At 39.0% G+C, this 13,501-nt stretch overlaps 1 long non-coding RNA gene across 1 annotated transcript; it reads right to left on the bottom strand.

Moving 5' to 3' along the window:
- Positions 1-10,443: 10,443 nt before the first annotated feature.
- Positions 10,444-11,742, bottom strand: LOC140578371 (uncharacterized). The gene is made up of 4 exons (XR_011982515.1): positions 11,241-11,742; positions 10,954-11,083; positions 10,630-10,791; positions 10,444-10,513 (listed from the first exon to the last, which is right to left on the bottom strand). It is a non-coding gene; the product is annotated as an uncharacterized lncRNA (long non-coding RNA).
- Positions 11,743-13,501: the final 1,759 nt, after the last annotated feature.

Below are 13,501 nucleotides of genomic sequence, written 5' to 3'. Positions count from 1 at the left end.
GAAATTGACAATTGTTGTTTACGCTATCCACTAGCTCATGACAAATTTAATGGCATAAAGAACTTCATCATATCTCTTGCCATTTTTGCCTATTTTGTAAAAGTCTTAAAACAGTACTTTTTCTTAACCTCCTTGGATTTTCACCAAACCTTCATATTTCTGTGATCATTTTAATCAGGAGACAGTCCTTATAAAGAAATATTAAAAAAATCTGAAACTTTCCATGTGGTATGGCCACCAGCCACACCCACACCATACTGGTGCCACACCCATTTCAATCAGACAGCTATATCTGAGGCGTGCCTCAGCCAATCATCACGAAACTTAAATATATATTGTAGGACATTACTGGGGAAGGGCCCTCCAATTTTCATGCCAATCAGTCAAACAGGGGCACTACAGCAATATAACATGTCTGTATAAACCTGCAAAATCAGTTCAAGTTACATTGTTGTCATTTTTGATAAAGTGACATATTACTCGTTAAAATCTTTTGTCCTGCATGTTCTGTTAGTCATGCTAAATCAAGATAGTCCATAATAGTCATTTGAATTACCTTGTGATATTTAAAAACTTAATAAATAACATATTACTATAACTACTACAATGTCTAGCCAAAGTAGGTCTTTCTGGTAGTAGATCAATCAGGACACTGCCCTTATGTATAATTTATAAAGATAGCTTCACCTGCCTGTACAGTATGGCCACCAGCCACACTGAACCTACCACATTTCCATGCTCATTTCAATCAAACAGCTAAATATGAGGTATACTTCATATGATCTTCACGAAATTTGACCCACTAATGTACCACTGCACCTCAGACAGACCCTCCAAATTTGGTGCCGATCAGTCAAATGGGGGCGCTACAGCTAATGTGCATATATGTGTAAGACCCACCTTAGCAAATTCAGCTGAAATGTCCTTATTTCTCATCAAATATTCAAAGATTTGTTCCCTTTCCCTTCAACTAGGTCCATATTTTTAATTTTTGTTCATTTTTCACCCATTTGCCTCATAGAACATTATCAGACTTCATTTACACATGAGAAGGCCTAAAAGTTTTAAATAGCATTTCTAAAATGGAGTGTTGACTCCACCTGCTGGCCAAATTATTTCCATGCCCATTTCAATCAAACAGTTATATCTCTGGCATGCTTCATCCAATCCTAACAAAATTTGATTCCCTTCTGTATCAGTGGACTACAGACAGACCTTCCAAATTTGGTGCCGATCAGTCAAACGGGGGCGCTACAGCAATATAACATGTCTTTATAAACCTGCAAAATCAGTACAACTTACATTTATCTCATTTCTGTTCCAGTGACATATGACTGGTTGAAATCTTTTGTATTGCAAGTTCTCTTAGTTATGCCAAATCAAGAAATATGCAATGCCTAATGATTGTCATTTGCATTCCCTTGTGACATTTAAAAACTTAATAAATAACATATTGCTATAACTACTACAATGTCCAGCCCAAGAAGGTCATTCTGGTAGTAGATCAATCATGACACGGCCCTTATGGATAATTTATAAAAATAACTTGACCTACCTGTATGCTATGGCCACCAACTACACCAAACCTGCACCATTTCCATGCTCATTTCAATCAAACAGCTAAATCTGAGGCATTCTTCATCCAATCCTCATAAAATTCAAACATTCAAAGAATTGTTTGCTTTCCCTTCAACTAGGTCCATATTTTAATTTCTGTTCATTTTTCACCCATTTGCCTCAGAACATTATCAGAATTAATTTAAACATGAGAAGGCCTAAAAGTATTAAATAGCATTTCTAAAATGGAGCGTTGACTCCACCTGCTGGCCACACCATTTCCATTTCCATTTCATTCAAACAGCTAAATCTCAGGCATGCTTCTCCCAATCTTCACAAAATTTGACTGTCTCCTGCAGGAGTGGACTACAGACAGACCATCTATGTTTGGTGGTGATCGGGCAAATGGGGGCACTACAGCCAATGTTGTATTATGTCTAAGAGCCACCTTAACAGATTCAGCTGAAATGTCTTTATTCATCATGAAACCTTCAAAGAATTGTTACCTTTCCCTTCACCTTAGTCCATATTTTTTATTTCCTTTCATTTTTCACCAATTTGCCTTATACAACATTATCAGACTTCATTTACAAATGAGAAAGTCAGAAAGCATTTAATATCATTTCTAAAATGGAGCGCTGACTACACCTTCTGGCCACACCATTTCCATTCCCATTTCATTCAAACAGCTAAATCTCAGGCATGCTTCATCTGATCCTTACAAAATTTGATTCACTTCTGTATGACTGGACTACAGACAAATCTTCCAAGTTTGGTGGCGATCAGTCAATCTGGAGCGGTACAGCCACTTTCCTAGTATGTCTAATACCTACCTTGGCTAATTCAGCTGAAATATCCTTCATAATACTTTAAAGGAATTAACTTTCCCTTCACCTCAGTCCATATTATTAAGCTCCTTTCATTTTTCTGCTATTTGACTTATAGAAAATTATCAGATTTTAATTATAAGCCAGGCAGTATATATTGCAGATTTTTCACTTTTTTGTATTAAATTGGCCAGTAGGTGGAGATGGTGCTCTATTTATATTGCAGTTTTTTGGATTTTTTTTTATACATTAGCCAGCAGGTGGAGTTCGTCCTGTATTTCATTAATGGCATTAAATTCTTTCAGGGCTTCTCATGTCTAGAAGAATACTTTACAAATGCAGTAAGCCACTGTTGTTTTTTTTAATATACAAGACAGCATGTGTTCACTGAGGTACTGTAAAGTAAGCTTAACTTGTATGATCTAGACTTAAAATATTAGTTATGCAGGTGCCTATTTCTACCGTCTACTTAGACCATCTGACACAAAAAACAAATTCTTTTGGGCTGAGGCACTTCAGCAAATGGTTATATATTGTATCTTATATTGTTGTACTAAGGCTGCTTCTGCTAATGGCAGTAGTCAAACTGCCACACCAGGGACTGCATACTACCAATTATCAAATGTAGCGCTAACTCCACCTGCTGGCCTCACTATTTCCATACCGTATTCATTAAGTCTGCTAAACCTCATTCATACTTCATCGAATTCTCACAAAATTTGACTCACTTCTGTAGCACTGGACTATGAATAGACCATCTAACTTTGGTGACATTCGATTAAACGGGGGCACTTCTGCCACTGTCAAAATATACTCATAGTTAATGCAGCTGAAATTTCTTTATTTTTCATCAAACCTTCAAAGATTATTGACATTTTCATTTCATTTCACTTTTAGAAATGTATCAAAGTTCAGAGATACTTCAGGCTGTGTACAGTGCAACAATTGCAATTTCTTCCAACAGCTAGTCACCACATGTCCCTTCTGTTTCTCATCTACCATATTCCCTTTATCGTACCTTAATCAACATATCAAAATCAATGTTCAAAATGTCAGGTATTATCTTATCATAGAAGCATTTCCTACTTTCTGACTATTTAAATGCATTGGCCATCAGTTACAGTCCGTACTTCATTTCAAATTTAGCCACTGTCATATGTCTAAGACCAACCTTGGTTAATGCAGCTGACATCTCCATATTGTTTTTTTAAACATTTAAATATTATTCACCTTTCCCTTCTTCAAAGTCCATATTTTTAATCTGCTTATTGAATCATGCCATTTCACTTTTAGAAATCTGTCAAACTTCAATGTTACTTTAGCCTGTGTACACTGCAGCAATTGCAATATTTCTCCAACAGCTAGTCACCACATTTCCCTTCCGTTTCTCATCTACCATTTTCCTTTATCATACCTTGATAAACATTTCCACAATAATGTTTAGATGTTAGCTATCATCTCATAGTAGCATTTCGTATTTTCTGACTATTTAAATGCATTGGCCATCAGTTACAGTCTATACTTCTTTTACAATTTAGCCACTGTCCTAATATGTCTAACAACAACCTTGGTTAATGCAGCTGACATCTCCTTATTGTTTATTTAAACATTTAAATATTAATCACCTTTCCCTTCATCTAAGTCCATATTTTTAATCTGCTTATAAATTCCTGCCATTTGACTTTTAGAAATCTATCAAACTTCAATGTTACTTCAGCCTGTGTACACTGCAGCAATTGCAATATTTCTCCAACAGCTAGTCACCACATTTCCCTTCTGTTTCTCATCTACCTTTTTCCCTTTATCGTACCTTGATAAACATTTCCAAGGTAATGTTTAAATGTTAGATATCATCTCAGTAGCATTTCATATTTTCTGCCAATTTAAATTCATTGCTCATCAATTACAGTCTGTACTTCATTTCAAATAATTAGTGAACTTCTAATTTTATGCCATTCACTTCTTTCCTCTTCATTGCTTCTTTCCATTAGCTTTGGACCCGATTGTCACTGCTTGCAGTTATCTTTATTATTAAGGGTCCAAAGGACGAAGTCCTTATGGACCATTATTGTTTTTCTTAGGATTATTATTATTAAGGGTCCAAAGGACGAAGTCCTTATGGACCATTATTGTTTTTCTTAGGATTATTATTATTATTATTATTATTATTATTTTTCTGCCCTAAAACTGAATGTACAGCCTAAACTGTAAGAGCTAGACCAACCAAACTTGGTCAGATGATGTCAATTCCTACCCACTACTCAGGTTGTCCTACCCAGTCCTGCCAGCCAGATGGGGGCGCCTTAGCGCCCCCCAACACGTTTCGGTCGATATCTCCTGTCCTGTTAGACCTACAATCGAAATTCTTTGTTCTACATATACAGACAGCAAAGCCCTACCAACTTGCCATTTGGACTATGAAGCTCCGCCTACTTAGATTTTTTGCTAATTTGCATAATTTGCCAATCCTACTTTTTCCTTAAAGTCCTGGCTTGTCCTACCAAATCAGACAAATGAGGTGTCAGACGAATCAGAATTCTCTGCTGATCAAGAATTATCCACAAAATTCAGACATTTTTATATCCTACGGCCATTAGCCACGCCCAAACAATGTCCAAATTTGGCCCGTTTTGGTCTGACGGCTATAACTTGGCCGTGCCTTGGCCTACCTTGACCAAATTTGAAATGCTACCTCCCTACACCATTCTGGGGACACGGTCCGAGGCGGGCCGCATTTCGTCAATAGGGGGCGCTACAACTAAAAACTGGCAATATCTCCTGACTGCCTTTGCCAATCTAACTGAAATTTGGTAGATATGTACTAGGAAGCAGCCTGTGGTCAGTCACCTACAATGGCAGTAATTATTCCTTAAAGAGTGGCCGCCATCAGCCAATCAAAATCAAGCAGGCATTTCACAGGCTTCTCAATGACCAATCTAAATCAAATTTGGGTGATACATTTGTGCTCTGACCCTCTGCCTAAACTGTAAAGGACACCTCACTCGGCCAGATGGGGGCGCAACAGTGACAACTTTTGCATTTCTGCCTATTTCTCGAGAACGGTGAAGCCTACAATCGACATTTCTTGCCAGGTCAATTCAGTACGACATGCCAAATCAAACAACATGTAGAACTTGCTTCTGCATCTTTGCGTTTTTGCATAATTCATATTGGTCTGAAAACAAGACATTTCGTTAACCTCCTAGGATTTTCACCAAACCTACACAAATCTGGTATCATTTAAATCAGGAGACAGTCATAATAAATAATTCATAAAAAAATCATAAACTTTCCATGAGGTATAGTCACCAGCCACACACAAACCATACAGGTGCCATGCCCAATTCAATCAGACAGCTATATCTCAGGCCTGCCTCAGCCAATCATCACCAAACTTTAATATATCCTGTAGAATAGTAGTCCGGAAGGGCCCTCCAAATTTGGTGCCGATCGGTCAAACGGGGGCGCTACAACAACATAACATGTCTGTATAAACCTTGAAAATCAGTTCAACTTACATTTATCTCATTTCTGTTCTAGTGACATGTTACTGGTTAAAATATTTTGTACTGCCAGTTCTGTGAGTCATGCCAAATCAAGACATATGCAATGCCCAATGATAGTCATTTTCATTCCCTTGTGATGTTTAAAAACTTAATAAATAACATATTACTGTAACTTCTACAATGTTCAGCCCAAGTAGGTCATTCTGGTAGTACATCAATCAGGACATTGCCATTATGGATAATTCATAAAAATATCTTAACCTGTACGCTATGGCCACCAGCTACAACAAACCTGCACCATATCCATGCTCATTTCAATCAACCATCTAAAGCTCAGCTGTGCTTCAGCCAATCCTCATCAAATTTGACGGCCTAATGTAGTAAGGGACCTCAGACAGACCCTCCAATTTTGGTGCCAATCGGTCAAACGGGGGCGCTACAGCCACTGTCCATATATTTCTAAGACCCACCTTAGCAAATTCAGCTGAAATGTCCTTATTTCTCATAAAACCTTGAAAGAATTGTTACCTTTCCCTTCACCTGAGTCCATATTTTTTAATCACTTTCATTTTTCACCGATTTGCCTCATAGAACATTATCAGACTTAATTTACACATAAGAAGGCCTGAAAGTATTGAATACAATTTCTAAAATGGAGCGCTGACTCCACCTGCTGGCCACTCTGTTTCCATGCCCATTTCATTCAAATAGCTATATCTCTGGCATGCTTCATCCAATCCTCACAAAATTTGGCGCACATCTGTGTTACTAGACTTCAGAAAGACCTTCCAAGTTTGGTGGCAATCGGTCAAACGGGGGCACTACAGCCACTGTCATAATATGTCTAAGACCAACCTTGGTTAATGCAGCTGAAATCTGCTTATTGTTTATTTAAAAATTAAAATATTAATCACCTTTCCCTTCATCTAAGTCCATATTTTTAATCTGCTTATATTTTCCTGCCATTTGACTTTTACAAATCTTTCAAACTTCAATCTTTCTTCAGGCTGTGTACACTACAGCAATTACAATTTTATAATAAATTGGCCAGCAGGTGGAGTCAGCGCTCCATTTCAATAATGCCTTCAATACTTTTAGCCTTTCTCCTGTCTAAATATACAACCTAGAATAGCATACAGCATGATATTACTGCTGTTACATGTCACACTACGCAACTCAGCACTTGGTTAAGAATATGCAACACAGCCTATGTTTACACAGGCAGTATAAAAAAGCAACCCTGTAATATCTAGATTTACCAGACCAGGTTTGAAGGTGCCTAAATCTACCAACTAGTCAGGCCATCTGACCAAAACCATGCATTAAGTCAGGCTAAGGCACTCCACCACAGGGTTCTACATTCTGTCCTACATTTGCTGACCTGTTAGACCGATACTAACTAATCTATATCCTGATTTCTACCTACTACTCAGACCATCTGACCAAAACAATGCATTCAGTCAGGTTCAGGCACTACACCACAGGGTTCTACATTCTGTCCTACATTTCCTGACCTGTTAGACCGACACTCAACAATCTACATCATGATTTCTTCCTTCTACTCAAACCATCTGACCCAATCAACCATCTAAATCTCAGCCGTGCTTCAGCCAATCCTCATCAAATTTGACGGCCTAATGTAGTAAGGGACCTCAGACAGACCCTCCAATTTTGGTGCCAATCGGTCAAACGGGGGCGCTACAGCCACTGTCCATATATGTCTAAGACCCACCTTAGCAAATTCAGCTGAAATGTCCTTATTTCTCATAAAACCTTGAAAGAATTGTTACCTTTCCCTTCACCTGAGTCCATATTTTTTATTCACTTTCATTTTTCACCCATTTGCCTCATAGAACATTATCAGACTTAATTTACACATAAGAAGGCCTGAAAGTATTGAATACAATTTCTAAAATGGAGCGCTGACTCCACCTGCTGGCCACACCATTTCCCTGCCCATTTCAATCAAACAGCTATATCTCTGGCATGCTTCATCCAATCCTTACAAAATTTGACTCGCTTCTGTATCACTGGACTACAGACAGACCTTCCAAGTTTGGTGGCAATCTGTCAAACGGGGGTGCTACAGCCGCTGTCCTAATATGTCTAAGACCTACCTTGGCTAATTCATCTGAAATATCCTTCATAATACCTTCAAAGACTTGTTGACTTTCCCTTCACCTCAGTCCATATTTTAAGCTCCTTTCATTTTTCTGCTATTTGACTCAGAAAATTATCAGATTTTATTTATAAACCAGGCAGTGTATATTGCAGATTTTTCGCTTTTTTGTATTCAATTGGCCAGTAGGTGGAGATGGTGCTCTACTTATATTGTACTTTTTTGGATTTTTTTTATAGATTGGCCAGTAGTTCGTCCTGTATTTCATTAATGCATGCATACAGCAGGTTCATATTATACATTATGGCCAGTCACTATAGAATGTCATTATAGTGTAGTGTGTTTTTTCTTAAATGTTGCTCAGGGCATTGTAATACTGTCGAACCCACTTATCTCGACCTCGGCTAACTCGCCAACCCTATTAAGTCGATGTTTTTGAAGTGCAATCACCAAAATTCCCTCTTTGCATTAGCATTTCTCATCGGTTATGTCGATTCTTTTATGTCGCTGAACCCTAATATCTCGAGCCCGAAAGAGGGCCAAAATCGCCACTTAACATCGGTTATCTCGATCCCTGTGACTAATCGCCGGCTTTTTAAAATGTATCTCACGTGCTAAACAGCGCGTACTCAAATCCCATTCGCATGGTAATTTGCTGAACAACGCAGCGGTTAAACGCGATCTAGGTAAATCCCCATCAAAACCAAAGCCAAGCATATCCGCATGCGGCAATGACAACGAAGATGAAGAAGATGCGGACGAAGATTTGGAACAAATTCCCTCTGCCAGTGAGGTGATAAAAATGCTACAAAAAATCGACGGTATGGTTCTTTTGCAGGGGATGAAACTGTTTTAGACAGCATAAGTAATATCGAAGCATTTATTTTCAAGTAGACTGTCAAAGGCAAAAAGCAACAAAGCATTTTAGACTTTGTAAAGAAACCATATTAATTGCGTGTACGATACTTTTCAGAGCTGTCAGAGCGAAATTACTTGTGAATTTGATTTTGACACTGGTTTGCTTTTTGTGACAACGAACTACACCCCACAGGTTTTTATGTGATTTTGTGAGCGATCTTTGTGTTTGCAATGTTGGATGATATAATTAAAGGCTTCTATCGAGAATCGACGGTGGTTTATATTATATACTGGTAAATGTCTGCTTTTGGTTGGTGCACATATGCCTTTTGTTGTTAGCCAACATGTATGTACATTTATATAACATGCCGATCGCGTCAGCAAACAAATCGCGGCAACGCTGTTGTGTAAAAAAACACCAAAAACCAGTGCATGTACATTCTCATTTATTAACGCACATAAATAAATTTCAAGCATATGTCAACATGGTATATTGCCCCCATATTGGTTTTCTGTTATCTCGATCATCGGTTATCTCGACGCTTTTTGGCAACCACCTAGGCCGGCAACATAACCGGGTTCAACTGCACTTTTTGTATGCGTATTTTCTTCACTGCCTGTTTCACCTATACGCTAATTAAAATTTATTCTGACATTTACATGTGTATTTAACATGCTTAAGAATGATGACTGTATTAATGATTATAATATTTATTATTATTCATTAGAGACATAATATAAAACACATTATACACATTGTAAAATTGCAATTGACTACATTTGTCTTAACCAAACATTTAGGTTTGTGTCATTGTTTGAGGAGGCTGAAAAAGTACATTGAGGCCACAATAGTTGAGCCAGCACAATTGACATAATATTTCGCATATGATGTGTATGCCATTCTTACATACACAGTGTACAAAGACCACAAAGTGTGATAGTAGCACTCATACTGTATATATATACTACACAACTCCCTACATGGCAATATTCTTTTGAATATACAATTTGGTGTAAGTCAACACAGGCATCACAAACAAAGCTGGATCGTTATTTTGACATCAATTTAACCATGGCATCATGACTGTAAATTACATGACATATTATGTACTACAGAACTGTCACAACACATCATTAATGTTTTGTTATTGCAGAGTAAAAGTGAAAATAACTCAATAAATACTACAAGAAAAATTGTGAGACATTATAGCAATAAACATCCACAAGCAGCAGCACATTTCACTCAAAGTACCTTTGCTGTCAGACTATAGTGTGTGGAGATGATTTCTGGTGCATTTCACTTCAGGCATCTGTGTGTAGTTCATACTGTCTGTGTCCAGTCTCTGAGTCCTTTAGAGAACGCTTTGGTTGTCGACAACATGGGCGCAGGGAAACTTGATGTGGTGAGTACGGTGTCACTGATATGAAGATAAGGCACTGGAAAAGAGAGTAAAACCAGAAAGCTGCATGTCAGCCAATCAGACACTTGCAGTTGTAAAGTGAAACTACTTCACAGACAAAATAATCCATCAAAGAGGCAAACTCACCAGGCCAGCCCATCTCATTGTTCCAACGTACCAGGCAGTGTGATGTGTTAACGAAAGTTGATGTGGTGGGCATGGGGTCAGTGTCATCAACAGCAGGCGCTGGAAAAGATTAAAAGATTAAAAGCATGAACTGGCATGTAAGTTAGACAAACACTGACAGAGTAAAACTAGAACTACACCAAAGAGGAAGAAATGTCTGAAAAAGGCAAACTCACAAGGTCAGCGCCTGCTCCTCTGGCTATGCAGCATTCAGTGTGATGTGTCACACTCCCAATGTACAGCTGTATGACGGAGGATGCAGTATAGCAGAGCTTCAACAGACAGATGTGTGTTGGCTTGATCATCAGGGAAGCACATGACAGTTGTGCCTTAGTAACCTGAGGTTATACATAGGAGAAGGCAGGTTAAAACATGGAATATAACAATGTAGTAGGGATTTCTGACAATACTTAGTTACCCAATTTATAAGCTCATACACTGCAAACTGGTATGTCTTAACTAGCATGCTCATGTTAAGTGAGAAACTGTCACTCACGTACCTTTGCTTTGCCCACCCAGTCATGGCACATCCACTGTGTCTAGATGAATGTCTCACACACACTGCCCAGCTTTCCCACTTAGATTTTAGGTCATCCACATGTATGACTGTTTAGTGTTACTTCATTTTAGCTGTTTCAAGAAACACACAAAACATACACATTACTCCAAAAATTACATCATATACATAATGCCATAATACAGTCAGTGTACATATGTCCATTTCCTTTTACAGTGTGAAAGTACACTCTACGACACTATACAGAGACATGTCAGTATATGGTCTTACCTTTGCCCATAGATGTCTGTGCCTCTTCACCCTCTCACCATTCTTTTCAATCAAAGCCTTGCTTTGTGAAATTCTGTGTCTTTTCAGCACGTTTTGTGGTACAAGACATTAGTTTGGTAGTGTCTACATCTGATGGTACTTCTTCATCTCCTTACATTTAATTCATTGTAATTATATATTCTACGTTACATAAGCAACTATACATTTACATTTTCCAAGTGTGTGGTGCTTTGTAAAGAGGTTCAGTGCACTGTACTGGCCCACAACACAAAATTTCTATATAGGCAACAATGCATTTAATAAATACTGAATTATATCACAGGACATCTAAAATTGTTTATTTTTTTGTGGAAAATTCATGACATTAACAAGTTTGGCATACTGCTGTTGTGAGGTACTTGACAGAGCACATTACCTCCCTTTTCAAAGACCACATTGCTTGCTCTGTCCTAAACTTCCCCTAGCCCCCACACCAACCCCCAGTGCCATGTGCCCCATCCTAGCCCCCTTATGCCTAGCCCTAGTGACCCTCCCGTAACCTTAGTCCTATGCCTAGTGGTAACCCAAGCAGCCCACCTCAGACTTATCCCCAGCAACAGGCCGCCATGTCCAGCTTTAGTACCCCCTGCCTCAGCCCCAGTGCCAGCTTCCTGAAGCCCAGCCGCAGCCCCCAAAAGCATGGTGCCAGCCCCAGGCCCAGCAGCAGCCCCCTCAAGGTCGACCCCAACCCCCAAAGCCCAACATCAGCCTCAGGCTAAATGCCAAGCCCTGGAACACCAGCTCCACTGCCAACCTCTGAGGCCTAGTTGCAGCCTTCTGAAGGCCAGCCCTAGTCCTAGCCCCCCACAGCCTACCGGCAACCCCAGTGGTAGCAGCTGACGGCCAGCCCCAGGCCTAACCCCCAAAGCTTGGCACCAGGCCAAGCCTCCCTGCCAATCCCCCCTAGTACAGCCATAGCCCCAGTCGCAGTGCCAGCCTCCCGAGGCTGACGCACCCCAGAAAACTATCACTGCAGCAAAAAATTTATGTTTCTTACTCATAATGTCTTTTATACAGTTTCTTACAGATAATGTGGCACTACACATTCATGATGGCTGAAATACATCTACATTGCTGAAATAAAAATTCTATTAGTCAAAATATTTTTCGCATACACATGATCAATCAAAGTGCCTTTCCCAGTGGTTGCTTCTTTGACAAGTTGAGCATACCCATGTTCTTCCATAAAATTAGCAATTGTACTTACTGTCAAATGATTTACTGCATGACAAATTTTTTCATATTTTTTTATACAGTTTCTTATACATGATGTAGCACTATACATTCATGATGGCTGAAATACGTCGGCATTACTGAAACAGAGATGCTGTTAGTCACAATGTCTTTCACATACACATGATCAATCAAAGTGCCTTTCCCAGTGGTTGCTTCTTTCACAAGTTGAGCATACCCATGTTCTTCCATAAAATTAGCAATTGTACTTACTGCCAAATGATTTACTGCATGACAAATTTTTTTTTTGTTTTTTTATACAGTTTCTTACAGATAATGTAGCACTACACATTCATGATGGCTGAAATACGTCGGCATTACTGAAACAGAGATGCTGTTAGTCACAATGTCTTTCACATACACATGATCAATCAAAGTGCCTTTCCCAGTGGTTGCTTCTTTCACAAGTTGAGCATACCCATGTTCTTCCATGAAATTAGCAATTGTACTTACTGCCAGAAGATTTTCATTGAAGTCGCCCATGATGATTTTCCCACCTTCCACACTGTCCAACTGAGTGATCAACTGCATCAGGTTCTTCTGAAAGATTGTTAGATTATACAAGGGTGGTCTGTATAGTACCAAGACTGTTGTTCTTAGTAGGCCCACACTGAACTGCACACACTCAATGTTGACACACTGCACATCAGTCACAGTACAGTTGGTATGTTCTTTATAATACAAACCCACACCACCATGTTGTTGCTTCTTCAGTTCAGCAGAGATAGCATCACTACCATCATATGCCTGATGTCTGGGCTTCCCATGGTATGAAAATCCAGGCAGCTGTACACCTTCTGTGTCTTCCTTTGAATTTAACCATGTCTCTGTCAAGCAGATGATATCAGCTTCCATATACCTTCTGTCTTGCTTTAGGTCATCCAGGTGACATGTAAGTCCTTCAACATTGTGCAGTAAAATCTTACATAATGATGGCACTTCCATGACGGGCTCAATAAATGCAGGCATGCTTTGCATTGCAGTCTCAA

Source organism: Paramormyrops kingsleyae, chromosome 14, assembly GCF_048594095.1.
Source record: "Paramormyrops kingsleyae isolate MSU_618 chromosome 14, PKINGS_0.4, whole genome shotgun sequence".
Lineage (NCBI taxonomy): Eukaryota > Metazoa > Chordata > Actinopteri > Osteoglossiformes > Mormyridae > Paramormyrops > Paramormyrops kingsleyae.
This window is presented reverse-complemented; position numbering and strand designations above follow the sequence as displayed.